The sequence below is a fragment of the Cetorhinus maximus genome, chromosome 10, assembly GCF_964194155.1.
Source record: "Cetorhinus maximus chromosome 10, sCetMax3.hap1.1, whole genome shotgun sequence".
NCBI lineage: Eukaryota > Metazoa > Chordata > Chondrichthyes > Lamniformes > Cetorhinidae > Cetorhinus > Cetorhinus maximus.
In genome coordinates, this window is record NC_135888.1 from 126,599,978 (window position 1) to 126,616,601 (window position 16,624).

Sequence of the window (16,624 nt, forward strand, 5' to 3'; positions counted from 1 at the left end):
TACCAGGTGCACACTTCCGCTAGCAATCAAATATTGGAAAAATCGAAATTTAAACAATTTTCTTAAGGTTGCTACCAGAGACCCATTACTGCATGCCTGATTTTCAACGGGAAAGGAACTATCTTAGGTGGAACGCACTGAGAGGGCACCAAGTATTTTCTATGGGACAGGGAAAAAAAAGAAAAACTGCCAGAAAAAGATGAACAGGCTGGATCTGGGCAAACCCTGTTTTAGTGAACAAATGCTCAATCTATGAAACAGAATCCTGAAGGAGACCGTAGAAGCAATTATAATTTACATCTGAGTGAATCAATAATGGACATTTCTGTCAGGAAACAGCATTTGAGGGTGCAATATATGAGTAATGTAAGACATGACATGTGGCAAGTGCTTGGGAGGAAAAAAGGTGGCTTTGGATCTTTGGTTTCTGAAGCTCTCTCACGCTGGGGTTTTCCATGTGCTATTTTTGGGCTTGTTGCAGATTAATTGATAGAGATCGATTACTATGAGTTGCCAACGACTTCGTCATCATTTTCCCAGGGCCAACAAGGTGATAGAAGGTGAACAAGATGGGCCTTGGCCTTATCACATCTAACAATTTTTGTGCAACCTGTTTGAAAGAAAAGATGATGGCGGAGATCGTCCAGTCTCCGGGTGGTTGGAGGCTATGAGCTGCTCAGAAGTCCCAGTGCACTGAGGCCGTGGGAATTGCTCGGGGAGTTTGAACTTCCAATGGGCAATTCTCCTGCTCCCCAGACCCTCTGAAAAAGTCTCCAACTCTGAGTTGGAGTTGCAGGCTGCAGACGGCTCTAACTTACTGACTTGGGTAGTTACCCAGGAAATGTTAAGACAGGAAAAAAAACGTAGTCTAACTCGTGGGTAACTGTAAAACCGAACCCCACCCCACCAATCACTCACACTGAGCGCCGCTCCCGCCTTCCACCCCAATACCCCCCCCAACTCAACCTGACTAGCTCTCACCACCCAAATACACCCCGACCCTCCGACTCCCCCCACCACCCCGATGCGATCTGACTTGCCCCCACCACCCACTATTCCCCCCGGCCCAACCTGACTAGCCCCCGACCCGACCAGCACCTGACCTGAAAACTCCTCCCAACCCACCTACCCATTCACCACCTGCCACCCTACCCACCTCACCCACTTGCCATCCCACCACCCTGCTCACCTGCCATCTTGCCACCCTATCCCCTTACTCACTTACCTCACCCACCCTGACCCCTTACCAACCTACCTTACTCACTTTCTTTCTCTTTATAGCTTTTCAAAGAAGCTTTGGGATATTTAAACTATTTACTTACTGGAATACATACGAACATACCAATTAGGGGCAGGAATAGGCCACCCAGCCCCTCGAGCCTGCTCCACCATTCAATAAGATCATGGCTCAACTCCACGTTCCTGCCTACTAAATAAATCTATCTACCTTTGCCTTAAAAATACTCAAGGACTAAATATACAGGAGCCAGTGCTGTAAAAAAGTGGGCATGACTCGTCCTCCCGCAACGATCCAGTGCTACGAAGAAGGAGCTGGGATCAGAAGTGCCAGCCAGAAATGCGGCACTCCTGCATGGCAGAGAAAAGTAGGAGCGGACTGACAATCCAACGGTGACTGCCATTCCTCGGAAGATTCGGGCCCAATAGGTTTCTTTTTCTGTTTCCCTCCCGGAGCCCCCATTCCCTTCTCCTTCTGACACTTCAGTTCCATTTGAAACAGTAACTTGTCTTTTCTCTCTGCACATACTGACTAACCTGCTGAGTATTTACAGCAATTCTTGTTTTCACTGTGTGTGGTGGTGATTTAGGAGTCAGAAGTATATCATCGCAGGGCAGGTGAAATGGTATGAAGATGATTTCTTTCCCCAGCTGAATATTATGACGTATCTTCCAGGCCACGTTCCTATCAGCAGCTACTGAGTATTAGCCAAAAGGCAGGGATGGAAAAATCGCAAAAAGAAACAAAAGCATAAAAGTACAGCCCTGGCCACCAGAAGCTAAGTCAAGCAGCAACAGTTGGCATCATTACTGGAAGCCCTGCATCCCAAAGTTTGTTAAACCAAAATGAGAAACATAAATCTGTTAACTGAACAACTACCTCTGCATTCTAGTTTAGTAAAGCCTTTCCTCCCGCAATATAGACTGTTGAGAATTCAACGATTCTGTTACTGCCTTTTAATACAATCAGCTTACTATCCTACATTCTAGGTCACTTGCTTCATTATACCGCTGAAAATCACAGAATGACACAGCTCAGAAGGCAGTCATCCGGTCCATCATGTCTTTGTCATCTTCTTGCTGGAGCTATCAGGCTAGTTCCACTGCTCTGCTCTTTCCCAATAGCATCGTAATATTTTCTTCCTTCAAGTATTTGTCCATTCTCCTTTTGAAAGTCACTCCCGAATTTGCTTCCAGCAGCCTTTTTGAGCAGTGCATTCCAAATCATAACTCACTGCGTAAAACAAACGTTTCCTCAAGTCATCCCTGGTCCCTCACCTTAAATCAGTCATTTTCTGGTTATTGACCCTTTTGATACTTGCAATAGTTTGCCCTTACTTTATCCAAACTATTCATGAATTGAGTAGTTATGCAACAGTGATTGTTTCACTTTATACTGCATGAATCCTATAAAAACGTTGAGCCTCAAAGTTTATCTGCAGAACAATTGTCACAAGTAATTTTACTGAAAAAAAAAGAGACATACTGTTAAAGCTTTTCATCTTGCACTCAGCTGGACAGAATTTGCAAGAATATCAATTCTGTCCTGACGAATGCAAGGCAAAAAACTTCAACAGCATGGTCTCTTTTTTCAGCAATATCTAAGTTCTGTGCTACAAAATAAGTACAAGTGTCTTTGTTAAAAACATTAGGGTAGCGTATTCTAAATTGGCTAACCGAGTCAAGCTCCAGGCTTAACCAGAGATCGACATCAGCAAGTCTCACCACAACAGATTGCAAAACAGAATACAGAACTAACTCTACAATTGGTGGAACTGCACATCAAAAATGTATGATTTTCAGCAGAACCAGTATTGATCAGCAATGATACTAATTGTACCTTACTATACTAATTATGTCTTTCTTCTTCCTTAACCGAGGTTTCCCGCCCACTGTGGTTGTCAGGGCTCTCAACCGTGTCCGACCCATCTCCCGCACCTCTGCCCTCACACCTTCCTCTCCCTCCCAGAACCATGATAGGGTCCCCCTTGTCCTTACTTTTCATCCCACCAGCCTCCGCCTTCAAAAAGATCATCCTCCGCCATTTCCGCCAACTCTAGCATGATGCCACCACCAAACACACCTTCCCCTCACCCCCTCCGTCAGCATTCCGAAGGGACCATTCCCTCCGGGACACCCTGGCCCACTCCTCCATCACCCCCAACACCTCACCCCCCTTCCCATGCAATTGCTGAAGGTGCAACACCTGCCCCTTTACCTCCTCCTTCCTCACCATTCAAGGGTCCAAACACTCCTTTCAGGTGAAGCAGCAGTTCACTTGCACCTCCTTCAAATTTGGTCTACAGCATTCGCTGCTCCCAATGCGGTCTCCTCTACATTGGAGAGACCAAACGCAGACTGGGTGACCGTTTTGCAGAACACCTTCGGTCTGTCCGCAAGCATGACCCAGACCTTCCTGTTGCTCGCCATTTCACTCTCATGTCCGTCCTTGGCAATGCTCCAGTGAAGCCCAACGCAAACTCAGGGAACAGCACCTCATCTCCCCATTAGGCACTTTACAGCCTTCCGGACTTAACGCTGAATTCAACAACTTCAGGCCACGAAGTCGCTCCTCTATCTTCACCCCTTTTTGGCCCTTTTTTTCAAAATTCATTTTTATTTTTTATCCACTTATTTTTATTTTCATTCATTTTTATTTTTATTCATTGTTTTATCCCCCTTTTTAATCTCCCCTTTCTCTCCCATTTTCAATCCCTTTTTCCCCCACCAACATCCCCTCCCACCCCACAAGGGCCATCTGTCACTTGTTCATGTTGTTCTTTTCAGTGGTTATCCTTGTTCTGCTATTATTGCATTCTCACCTTAATGCCACTATCAGCACCTTTTTTAGCCCTTAACCACTGCCATCAACCTCCCTTTGTCCTTTTGTTCATGACATCTTTGTCAATCTCTCCTTTGCCCCCACCTATCATTGGCCTTCTATCCAGCTTCACCTGCCCCACCCACCTAAACAGGATAAATTTCATCACATTTCTACTTCCCTGTAGCTCTGAAGAAGGATCATATAGACTCGAAACGTCGAATCTGTTTCTCTCTCCAGATGCTGTCAGGCCTGCTGAGTTTTACCAGCATTTTTTGTTTTTGTTTCTAATTACACCAGTAACGTTTAATGCTACCTGCCATTAATGAGCTAACGTCTTTTGAACTAAATCTTACCCTCACTATTTTCCAACAACTTAACAGGCATTGAAAATGTCGAATATGTGAGACAATTGAGCCATACTGATCCAGATTCCCAAATGGCGATTCTCACTATGTTAAGCAGAGAACCAGGGCTCAATGTTGCTGTTTGTTAAAGGTAGAGTTTTATTTCCTGTCACCTTAAAAGCTCCCCATTTTTAGTAAAATAATTTTTCTTCAACTTGACACACATTGTAAGACATGCTCCCAGTTTACACATCTGAAAACGAAGGACAGGAAAAGAGCCACTGGTCCATCAAGCCTCTCCTATACTGTTATGGTGCCGAGCACTTCACAATACAAACACCCAGAGCCCCACAGTCTCCTGATGGAGCTGAAAAACCTAATAAAGCCACAGGACAATTAGGGGAAAAAACCTAGGGAAATAAGGGGAAAATTCCTCTCTGACCCCCTTTGGTGATCGAAACAACCTCATTATATAAATAGACCCTAATTTATTTTATGGAATACCTTCCTCCTGTGCAAGGTGATTTCTGTCCCAGTCAGTAAAGGGCACAGCTCTGTTTGGAAGGAATTCAGCGAATCAGCGTTCACTGCACGAAAAGGCAGCCTGTTCCTCCTTCCATGATTTTATAAGTCTCTATCGTCTGGGTCGACATCTTCTTAAAGTGCATGGCCATTCCATCCCTGTCCCAGCCCAGATGCTGCTGAAATCCACATTCACGCTCCTGTCACCTCTACACTCAGCTATTCTAATGGGAATGTAGGAAATAGGAGCAATAGTCTATTTGGCCACTCAAGCCCGCTCCAACAATCAACTGGGTCATGGTTGACCTTCTACCTCAATGCCATTTTCCAACACTATCGCCATGTTGCTTGATGATTTTAATCAACCTCTGTCTTGAAGATATTCAATCCACAGCCCTCTGGGGTAGAGAATTCCAAAGGTTCACCACCCTCTGAGTGAAGAAATTCCTCCTCATCTGTGTCCTAAATGGCCTACTCCTTATTCTGAGACCCTGTCCCCTGGCTCTAGATCACCGTCTTCCCCCTCACACCAGCCAGAGGAAACATCCTTCCTGCATTTACTCTGTCGAGCCCTGTAAAAATTTTGTTAGTTTCTTTGCGATCACCTCTCATTCTTAGGACTCTTATCTCTCCTCATAGGACAATCCCACCATCGCAGGAATTAGTATGGTGAACTTTCATTGCGCTCCCTCTATGGCAAGTATATCCTTCCTTAGGTAAGGAGACCAAAGCCATACACAATACTTCAGGTGCTGTCTCACCAAGGTTCTATACAATTGCAGCAAGTGATCTTTGCTCCTTTACTCAAATCCTCTTGCAATAAAGGTCAACATGCCATGTGCCTTCCTAGTTGCCTGTTGCACCCGCACGTTAGCTTTCAGTGACTCATGAACAAGAACACCCAAGTCCTTTAGGGCATCAACACTTCCCAATCTCTCACCATTTCAGAAATATTCCACATTTCTGTTTTTCCCATCAAAGTGGATAACTTCACATTTTTCCACATTATATTCCATCCGCCAAGTTCTTGCCCATTCGCTTAGTCTGTCTAATCCCCTTGAAACCTCCTTGATCCTCCTCATTCTCACCTAGTTTTGTATAATCAGAAAACTTGGAAATATTACATTTAATCCCCACATCCAAGTCATTGATATGGACTGAACAGCTGGGGTCCAAGCACTGATTCTTGCAATGCCCCATTAGTCACAGCTTGCCAACCTGAGAATGACCCATTTATTCCTACTCTCTGTTTTCTGTCCTTTAACCAAGTTTCGGTTTATGCCGGTATTTTATCCCCAGTCCCATGTGCTCTAATTTTGTTTATTAACATCTTGTGTGGGACTTTATCGAAAACCTTCTGAAAATCCAAATACACCAAATCCACTGGACCCCCCTTATCTATTCCGCTAATTACATACTCAAAAAAAAACACCAAAAAGTTTGTTAGACATTATTTCCCTTCCATAAATCCATGTTAACTGTGCCCAATCCTACCATTGTTTTTAAGTGTCCAGTTATCACATCCTTTATAATAAATTCTAGCATTTTCCCTGATACTTATGTCAGGTTAACAGGTCTGTAGTTCCCTGTTTTCTCTCCCCCTCCTTTTTTAATAATAGGGTTACATTTCCAATTAACAACTGCCTCCCATCTTGGAAAATCTGGATTTGGAAAATCTGAGCTCATGCAAAACTCTACTGCTCACATCCTAACCCACACAAGCTCCCATTTACCTATTATCCCTGCGCTCATTTATCCGCTAATGACTCAATTTTTAAATTCTCACCCTCACGTTCAAATCCCACCATGGCTTGCCACTCCCATCTCGAACCTCCTTCAGCTCTGCAATGCTCAGGAACCCTATTTTCCTTCTACTGCAGTTCCCACTATCATTGCCCCATAATTGGCACCGACGGACTGGTTGAGTACGGTCAGTACTCTGCCTATTGCGAACAGCCAAAGGGACATGCTGTTTGATACGATCTGCCAATGGTTGGGACATATGGCCTACACACCTGGCAGCGCACCGACATTGAAATGCAGTGTCCTCGACAAAAGGAACATGTCCAGGCATTTTTGAACTAAAAAGCTGGTGGGACAATAGTTCCCAGGTGCATTCTCCATGGCAATGCCTCAACCAATCAGCACCCTTTCCAAGCTGGGACAATAGTTCCCAGGTGCATTCTCCATGGCAATGCCTCAACCAATCAGCACCCTTTCCTCATGCAGTATAAATTGTTGCTCCCTTTGAGATTTGGTATTCTTGCATCTATCCTGATGAGTGTCAGACGAAAAGCTTCAACAGTCTCTCTCTTTTTTCAATAATAATGTTACAAAACTGAAGGAGGTAGTTTGGTCCATTATGTCTCTGCCATCTTTTAAAAGAGCTACCTAATTAGAACCTGTGACCTAAATCACATCAAGTTTACCCATCACCACTGTGTTTGCTGCCCTACAATGTCTCCTGTTCCAGCAACACCACAAATTTAAAATGCTCATCCTTGTTTGCAAATCCCTCCATAGCTACATCCAGTTCTCTATCTTTGTAGCCTCCTCTAGCCCTACAACGTTTTGAGATCTCTGTGCTCCTCCAGTTCTAGCCTCTTGCACATCCCCTAAGTCCATCATTTCACTATCAGTGGCTGTGCCTTCGGCTGTCATGGCCCTGAAATCCAGAATTTCCTTCCTAAACCATAGAACTATAGAAAAGTTACCGCACAGAGAAAGGCCATTGTGTCTGCGCCAGCCATCTCGCTACCTCTTTTTCTTCCTGTAAGATGTTCCTTAGAATCTCTCTCTTTGACTAAGCTTCTGGTCATCTGCCCCAATATCTCATCTGACTTGGTGTCAAATTTTGTTTGCTAATCATGCCTGCAATCATCTTGGAGTTTTATTACATTAGTGGTGCTGTATATATACAGGAGTTGTTTCCCCTTAGCCATGTAAATGCCATTTTCAAGTATAAATCTAGTTCCCCTTCGACAAAGAAGTTAATTTAACCTCTGACAAGGTACATTAGCTGATACAAGATCAGAATTTTTTAGTATACAAAAGATGGTTCATATTTGATCTCCATTGTAATAATCACCTATCTCACAGGAACTATAACTGAATTGCTCAATAATTAGCTGACGAGGCTGGGTCAGCTTTGCATACTGGTAGTTTAAGTCACATTCCAGAGATTTGTGTACGTCATCTTAGAAGACACGCGAGTACACTACTGAGAGAACTGAGACATTACAGGTTATCTTTGCCCTCCAGATTCCACTATGTTATTCAAAGAGTAACGGAGGAGCAAACCCATGACCTCTACCACCTAGAAGAGCAAGGGCAGCAGACGCATGGAAACACCACTAACTTGGAAGTTCCCTTCCAAGTCGCACACCATCCTGTCTTAAGAGATATATCAGCTACCACTTCATCATTGCAGGGTCAAAACCCTGGAATTCCCTCTCTAGAGAATGGGTGGAAATACCTACACCACACAGGCTACAGTGGTTCAAGAAGGCGGCTCATCACCACCTCCTGAAGGGGGAATTAGGGGTGGACAATAAATGCTGGCCTTACCAGGAGTGCCCACATCCCATGAACAACTTTTTTTTAAAAAGAGTCTGTTTATCTCTCTACTGCTTGCCAAGTGCAAGCTGGCTGTCACATTCCCCTAGAGTTCCTAAGTCATGGATTGACTGGGGGTGTACTTTGGGACATTTTGAGGGTATGAAAGCCGCCAAATCATTTCAAATTCATTCATCCTTCATCCATCCCCCTCGGGAGTGTCATGGTCCTTTACAAAGCAGGGCCCCTTCATGCCCTATGCGGACAAGGCAGCAGGTTGATTGACAGGGACAGTGCAGAAACCGTGGAGCTAACAAAACTCTCTGGTCTGCTCAGGCTTATCTGTTAAAGTATCTACCCTGCCTGCAGGAAGTCGATACTCACTTTGCAGCAGATGTTTTGGGAGAGGGGTTGGGGCCCATGCGTCAATTGGCGGCTCCCGGATCGGGGAAAGTAAAAGTTTAAAAAAAAGAATGTTAAAACCATGACACATGGAAGATGAAGCTTTGGGTTCTTATAAAACAGCCCCCGCACCCCCCCCCCAACCCCTGCAGCAAAATAATTTTTTTTTTAAAAAAGGGTCCGAGGCAAATCAGGGGGTGGGGGAGATATAAAGCGGAGTGAGGAACAGGTGGTGTGAGACATATGAGAGGGGAAACCAAAGGCCACAACTTACAAGAGGCGAGCCCCGTCCCGAACCCCCAACACTCACTCCAATGGAACCTTGGTTCCAGCTGATCCCGCTCAAAACTGCGACACTCAGCCTGCCTCACTGCGCAGGCGCAGCCGCAGCCCCCGCCTCCTCTCTCCCCCGCCCCCCCCCGGGAAAAAGGGGCGGGACTTCCAGGCTGCACTGTCCCTGTCAATCAACCTGCCGCCTCCGGTTAAGGTTGCAGCATCTTCTCCATCCAATGCTTCCATTGATTCATGTTGCAGTTCCTTTCACTCACCGGAGGCGGCAAGGAGCAGCCGGTTGATTGACAGGGGACAGTGCAGCCTGGAAGTCCCGCCCCCTTTCATATATATATATATATATATATATACTTGTGGAGGTTTTGTTGCGCTCCTGCTCTCTCCAGGTTCAAGTTCACACCCTAGGACTTGATAAGCAGGGAAGGTGCATTCGTAACAGAGCCAGGCATGGAAGCATGAAGTTTGTGTGCTTTTGCTTTGGCTGTTTAAGCATCACACTCCATACTCTTTCAACATTTATGTGGTTAGCACCAGCTGAACCAGATGTGACTAGTTGAAATGGTAGTCATGATAGTGAAAAACTTATAAATGGAAATGATTTAAAGATGGGTCTTGAAGGTTTCAAGTGATGGGGCTGTGGCTATTTCCTTTAGCAGCGTGTTCCAATGTGGGACTGTCCTTGGCAGAGCCCTTGTGCATCTCCTGTTTCCCCCTTATCTGGCCCACCCCAGCCGTCTTTAACCCTCCCCTTCATAGACTTCTGGTGCCCAGATTTGGGAACCATAGTCACAGTGGCATGGAACTGTTCTAGAGAAAAACAGAGTTAATGTTTCGAATCCGTATGACCCTTCTTCAGAGCTCTGAAGAAGAGTCATAAAGGACTTGAAACATTAACTCTGTTTTTCTTTCCACAGATGCTGTCAAACCTGCTAAGTTTTCCCAGCATTTTCTGTTTTTGTTTCAGATTTCTAGCATCCGCAGTATTTTGCTTTTATATTTATGGAACTGTTCTTCATAGGTTTAGCAAAACTTCATGGCTTTTGTACATATCTGCCTCTATTTTTGTTTATTCATTCATGGGATGTGGGCATTAGCTTGGCCAGCATTTATTGCCCATCCCTAGTTGCCCTTGAGAAGGTGGTGGTGAGCTGCCTTCTTGAACCGCTGCAGTCCATGTGGTGTACATATACCCACAGTGCTGTTAGGGAGGGAGTTCCAGGATATTGACCCAGCGACAGTGAAGGAACGGCAATGTATTTCCAAGTCAGGATGGTGAGTGGCATGGAGGGGAACTTCCAGATGGCGGTGTTTCAATCTATCTGCCCTTGTCTTTCTTACTGTTAGCGGTCATGGGTTTAGAAGGTGCTGCATAAGGAGCCTTGGTGAGTTCCCCCCTGCTGTGCATTTTGTGGATGGTACACACTGCTGCTACTGTGTGTTGGCGGTGGAGGGAGTGAATGTTTGTGAATGGGATGCTAAACAAGCAGGCTACTTTGTACTGGATGGTGTCAAGCTTCTTGAGTGTTGTTGGAGCTGCGCTCATCCAGGCAAATGGAGAGTTTTCCATATCACACCTGATTTGTGCCTTGTAGATGTTGGACAGGCTTTGGGGAGTCAGGAGGTGAGTTACTCATCACAGGATTCCTAGCCTCTGACCTGCTCTTGTCCCCACATTTATAAAACCCATTGAAAACTCAAGCTTCAGTGTGCTACACTTTACAATCAATGATGTAGTGTGATATACTTTTCAGAAACTGAACTGGACAAGCCATATAAATACAGCGGCTACAAGAAAAGGTCAGGAATACGCTCCACTTGCCTGGATGAGTGCAGCTCCCTCAACACTGAAGAAGCTTGACACTGTCCAGGACAAAGCTGCCTGCTTGATTGGCACCCCATCCACAAACATTCACTCCCTCCACCACCGATGCACAGTGTGTACCATCTACAAGATGCACTGCAGGAATTCACCAAGGCTCCTTCGACTGTACCTTCCAAACCCACGACCACTACCATCTAGAAGGACAAGGGCAGCAGATACATGGGAACACCACCACCTGGAAGTTCCCCTCCAAGTCACTCGCCATCCTGACTTGGAAATATATCGCTGTTCCTTCACAGTCAAAATCCTGGAACTCCCTTCCTAACAGCACTGTGGATGTACCTACACCACATGGACTGCAGAGGTTCAAGGAGGCAACTCACCACCACCTTCTCAAGGGCAACTAGGGATGGGCAATAAATGTTGGCCCAGCCAGTGAAGGCCACATCCTGTGAATAAATTAAAAAAAGACAATTCCACACAACTTGGTTTTTCATATTATGCAACCGGCTCTGCTTCTTTGAACCTGGCCCTGTGCAATATCCAGACAGCAACATTCAAAAGACTTGAACCTCAAGCATAGCAACAACCCTATGTACAAATGAGAATATCTTGAACTAACAGTAACATATCCTATTGACACATGACTCCTGGTTTCTCTTCCAGGTTTCAAAATGGTAAAACCTTCCAGTAAACTAGCAGCAATCAATTCACCAGCAATGATGTGCTATTTCTATCTACAGAAGAGGGCTTTGTTAACAGAAAAGTGACACTTCGCACTGAGTGATAACTATTTTCTCATTTTAAACTGAGACTAGCCACACTTACAAATGGCCAGCATGGAGAATATAATAGGAGAGCAAAGTACTGCAGATGCTGGAAATCTGTAATATGATCAGAACATGCTGGAAATACTCAGCAGACCAGGCAACATCTGTGGAGAAAGAAACAGAGTCCATGGCTTCAGGTCCACGATCTGCATGAGTTCTGACAAAGGCTCACTGATCTCTGTTTCTCTCTGTACAGAGGCCACCGGACGTGTTGAGCATCTCCAAAGCTTCCCGTTTCTATTGGCAAGACAAGCCCCTTTTTGCCAGCTCTCCAAAAAGCAGTCAGACCTCTTGTGAGCCTCTCATTCCCTTCAGCAAGAAGCGATGCAGCTGCTGCCTGAGTTCTGGTTTGGTACAGCGTTAAACATGAATTTCAAATAAAAAGTTAAGGTGTGAGGAAAACATAAATAACAATGCCAAAGCAATAAACTGATCATTTTTTAAAAAAATAGTGATTAATAAAAAATATTAATCAAATATTAAAAAGTGCCAAGCAACAGAGCTAACTAATAAAACCTGCTTTTGCCTTTTTGCTTAAGAAGCAGAGCTAGAGAAAGACAGACTAGGCCCCAAGACTAGGAATGGGGAGGGGACCTGGGTTGATCTAAGGTGTTGGGTTTAACTAACACTGACCTTGCGCTTGCCACTGGTGGCACATACCCCAAGCTGGCCTCAGTGGAATTCATACGCAAGTGGGGATCGGAAATAGGTTACCTTTCAGCCTGGGTTTTCCTTCTCAACCGGCCCGGTGTGTGGATAGGTTTTTGGGGAGGGGGGAAGGCATGTGTGTACCTGTTCCCGCTCTGAGCAGCCTCTGTCTGTGTGCATATGTGTGTCCAGCTCACCCTCAGTCTCAGGTTCACTCTCTCACATTCACACACACACTCATACACAGTCGCACACACACACACACACACACACACACACAAACTTAGCATCACCTACACACTCACTCTTTGCAGCTTTAGTGAAAAAGCCCAAACTTCTTAAGTTTTTCTTCCTAACTCTGCCTCCCCGTCCTTCATAATATCCTGATGACACACAATGCCCCTTTTCTATTACTTGGATATCCTTTCTATTTGGAGGTGCTCAAAACTACAGTGTATGTGCTATTTCTTTCACAACCACCACTTATTCACTCAACCCCTGGACCAGCAGGTTTGGAAATTTTCTCACTGAGCAGGTGTTCAGGATGGCTATGAAGGTGGCAAGACATGCTTCCTCTCAGCCCTGTCTAACCCTCCAGCTGCCTCAGGACTCACCACTGCCCCAGGACAACTGCCGCTTCCAATGGCCTCCCTGGTCCACTTGTCCATCTTGTCCAATGTAGTCCATTAGTGGGCCAGCCTGCGCAAGAGGGCAAGAGGGCAAGAGTGCAGTCAAGAGTGGACGACATCATCCAGAATGCACCTCAGCTGTCAAAAAAAGCGGCCACACGGACTCGGGCTCTCGCCCCAATAATCCTTTATGTTACAGAACTTTGTCTAAGAGCAGAGCACTCACCACGCTCTTGTCTGCAAACACATTGAGGTGGGTAGGCAGCCATTTAAGAGAGGGGGAGCAGCTGCCTGAGCCCAGGGTGCATGAAGGCATGGGTTCCAGTTACTAGCACTGTGTGCACCCTCCTCTCCCAGGCCCTAGTCCTTGGGGAGATACACTGTTCTGGAGTTGGAGCAAATGGCCTTTGTAGTTTGTGTGAATAATTACCTTGTGTATTGTTATTGCCAGAGGGCATCAGGTACTTGTCTCTGTCGATTCTCACCAGTCACTCCATATCTTTTAGAACACGGTCACTCTATTTTTCTCCTCCTTTGCTGTTGTGATTCCCATTCCAAATCTTTGATCAAGGATTTGACATTGGTGTATTTCCCATACTGACTTGTGTAGAATCGTGTAGCACGGCTTTGGATTGCTTCAATCTTATTTATACCTCTCGCCATAGAAGGATCCCACACACAATTTGCATACGCCAGGATTAGACAAACATTTGTTTGAAAAGCTATAACTCTGCTATTTTTCTTGCAATACCAAAGATTCCTTCTCAAAAATCCAAGGACCCTGTTTGCTTTGGATGTTGGCTACTGAATGGGGGATCCCCATTGAAAATTGTTTTTAAAATGAACCCCCAGTCATGTTTGTGTATCTAGTTGTTGGGGTATTTGATTACAGAACTTAAAGCTATCTGTTGGTGGATCCTTTTGTTGATGATGCACATGACAGAACATCTTTTGACATTGAATGCCATTTCCCATTGGTCCGGCCACTTCTGCAATTCCAGTAGATCTTTTTTTTTAATACATTCATGGGATGTGGGCTTGTTGGCTAGGCCAGCATCTATTGCCCATCCCTAGTTGCCCTTTCTCGACCACTGCAATCCATGTGGTGTAGGTACACCCACAGTGCTGCTAGGAAGGGAGTTCCAGGATTTTGACCCAGCAACAGTGAAGGAACGATGATATATTTCCAAGTCAGAAAGATGAGTGACTTGGAGGGGAACTTCAAGGTGGTGGTGTTCCCATGTATCTGCTGCCCTTGTCCTCCTAGATGGTAGTGGTCATGCATTTGGAAGGTGCTGTTGAAGGAGCCTTGATGAATTACTGCAGTGCACCCTGTAGATGGTACACGTTGCTGCTACTGTGCATCGGTGGTGGAGGGAGTGAATATTTGTGGGTGTGGTGCCAATCAAATGGACTGCCATGTCCTGGACTGTGTCAAGCTTCTTCAGTGTTGTGGGAGCTGCACTCATCCAGGCAAATGGGGAGTATTCCATCATACTCCTGACCTGTGCGTTGTAGATGGTGGACAGGTTTTGGGGAGTCAGGAGGTGAGTTACTCATCATACGATTCCCAGCCTCTGACCTGCTCTTGTGGCCACTGTATTTATATGGCTAGTCCAGTTCAGTTTCTGGTCAATGGTAAACCCCAGGATGTTGATAGGGGGGGATTTAGTAATGGTAATGACATTAAACGTCAAGGAGCGACGGTTATATTCTCTCTTGCTGGTGATGGTCATTGCCTGACACTTGTGCAGTGCGATTGTTACTTGCCACTTGTAAACCCAAGCCTGGATATTGTCCAGGTCTTGCTACATTTGGACGTGGGCTGCTTCAGTATCTGAGGAGTCACGAATGGTGCTGAAATGGCACATGTAGGCCAGACCAGATAAGAACAGCAGATTTCCTTCCCTAAAAGGCATTAGTAAACCAGATGGGTTTTTACAACAATTGACAATGGTTTCATGTTCATGATTAGGCTTTTAATTCCAGATTTTTTAACTGAATTCAAATTCCATCATCTGCTGTGATTCGAACTCCGGTCCCCAGAGTATTACCCTGTGTCTCTGGATTACTAGTCCTGTGACAATACCACTATGCCATTGACCCCTCCTCCCCCAACTTGCCATGATTTGATATGATCTTGTGTTTTCCTTGATGCATAAACCACGCAGTCACCTGCAAATAGTCGCACCCTGTTTTTTAACTTGTTGGGAAGGTTGTTTATATATGTCAAGAGGAGTAAAGATCACAGCACAGTTCCCTGGGGTATTCCGGAGAGGATTAGACAAAGATGAGAGCTGCATCCATCAAAAGTAATGTTTGCAGGGTAATCCTGCATCATGATCCCCACGCCCATCTCCGGACCTGTCCAATTGTGCGGTGAATGCTTGTTAAAGGGATTACTTCAGGGTGGGGAAAGTGTTGAGTGGGATATCCCAATCAATATTTGCAATGTTACTATTTCTAATTTAAAAACCAAACTAGGAGGGAGCAGAATGGAGGAGCTCACTGAAAAACATCATAGAATGAGTTGGACACAATGTCTAAATAGAGTGAACAGTGGCAGATTACATAGTTTAGCATAGAATTTAGGGCACATGGTTGGAGTCTATGGAATAGTGAGATAAAAAACCTGGAGTCACTTAAGAACAAATTGAATGCCACCATAGGGGAATTTGAGGGTCATTCTACATGGGTGAACCAAGATGGACAAAATGTGCTTGCTCCTCAGTAATTACATGACGATCTGGTAATAATATACTTATTAGGATAACAAAAATTCAAGTTTGTTCACACCAGATTATTTTCAGCGGTATAGCTTGGTCTATAGACTGGTCTCAAAGTTCAGACAAACTAACTTGTAATGATGTATCATTTGCAACAATTTCTGTGAATTTGTATGCTAACTGTGTGCTGCGCAACTGATTCCTATGACTACCACCCTTTGCATGAAAAGAAATTAATAGTTTCTGAGCGGTGATGTGTGATTAAAAATAATAATTTCTCCTACTTCTGAGATCTGGAGAGGTTTATAGGAAGGCCTAGAAACAGTCTTGAAGTTTGCATACCTAAATGTTTGAAAGCTTATTTAGAGTGGGTGGATTCTCAGAACTTTTGAGGACTGTTCTAAGTATTTTGAGTGAGTACCTTGACTGGGAGCTGTTTCAATACAGTTTCTAGAAAGTTTCTAACAACTTTCTGGTTTCTTACATGCTCCATAATATATATAGTTTTGATTTGTCTTGACAGTTGTGTTTTATTTGTGACAGCTTGTGGATGGGGGGTGGTGTGGGTGATTTTTTTTCTGGTGCATCATAATTAGCCTGAGAAGGCTCAAGCTTATGACCTATAGATTGTCAATCTATTATCTTAGCCATTACACTGCTGTGTCTATGGAATTGATATTGTCTGTGGAATGGAACAGTGGAGGGCACCCTTTCAAACTAAAGAGCTGGATAATAAACATATAGGCTAACAACATGCCACAAGAGAGTGTTTAAACTAACTTGACAGGGGATGGT

General features: G+C 44.8%; 1 protein-coding gene across 3 annotated transcripts in view; it reads right to left on the reverse strand.

The window, feature by feature from the left end:
- The window catches only part of rad50 (RAD50 homolog, double strand break repair protein), a 175,668-nt gene extending 166,384 nt beyond the window's left edge, over positions 1-9,284 (reverse strand). Inside the window, exon 1 of one of the 3 annotated variants that reach the window (XM_078551113.1) lies at positions 9,158-9,284. The gene's annotated coding sequence lies outside the window, so the exon portion shown is untranslated. Of the gene's footprint in view, positions 1-8,839; positions 8,918-9,157 lie in introns of those variants that run through there. The other 2 variants (XM_078551114.1, XM_078551115.1) reach the window with 2 other exon arrangements.
- Positions 9,285-16,624: the final 7,340 nt, after the last annotated feature.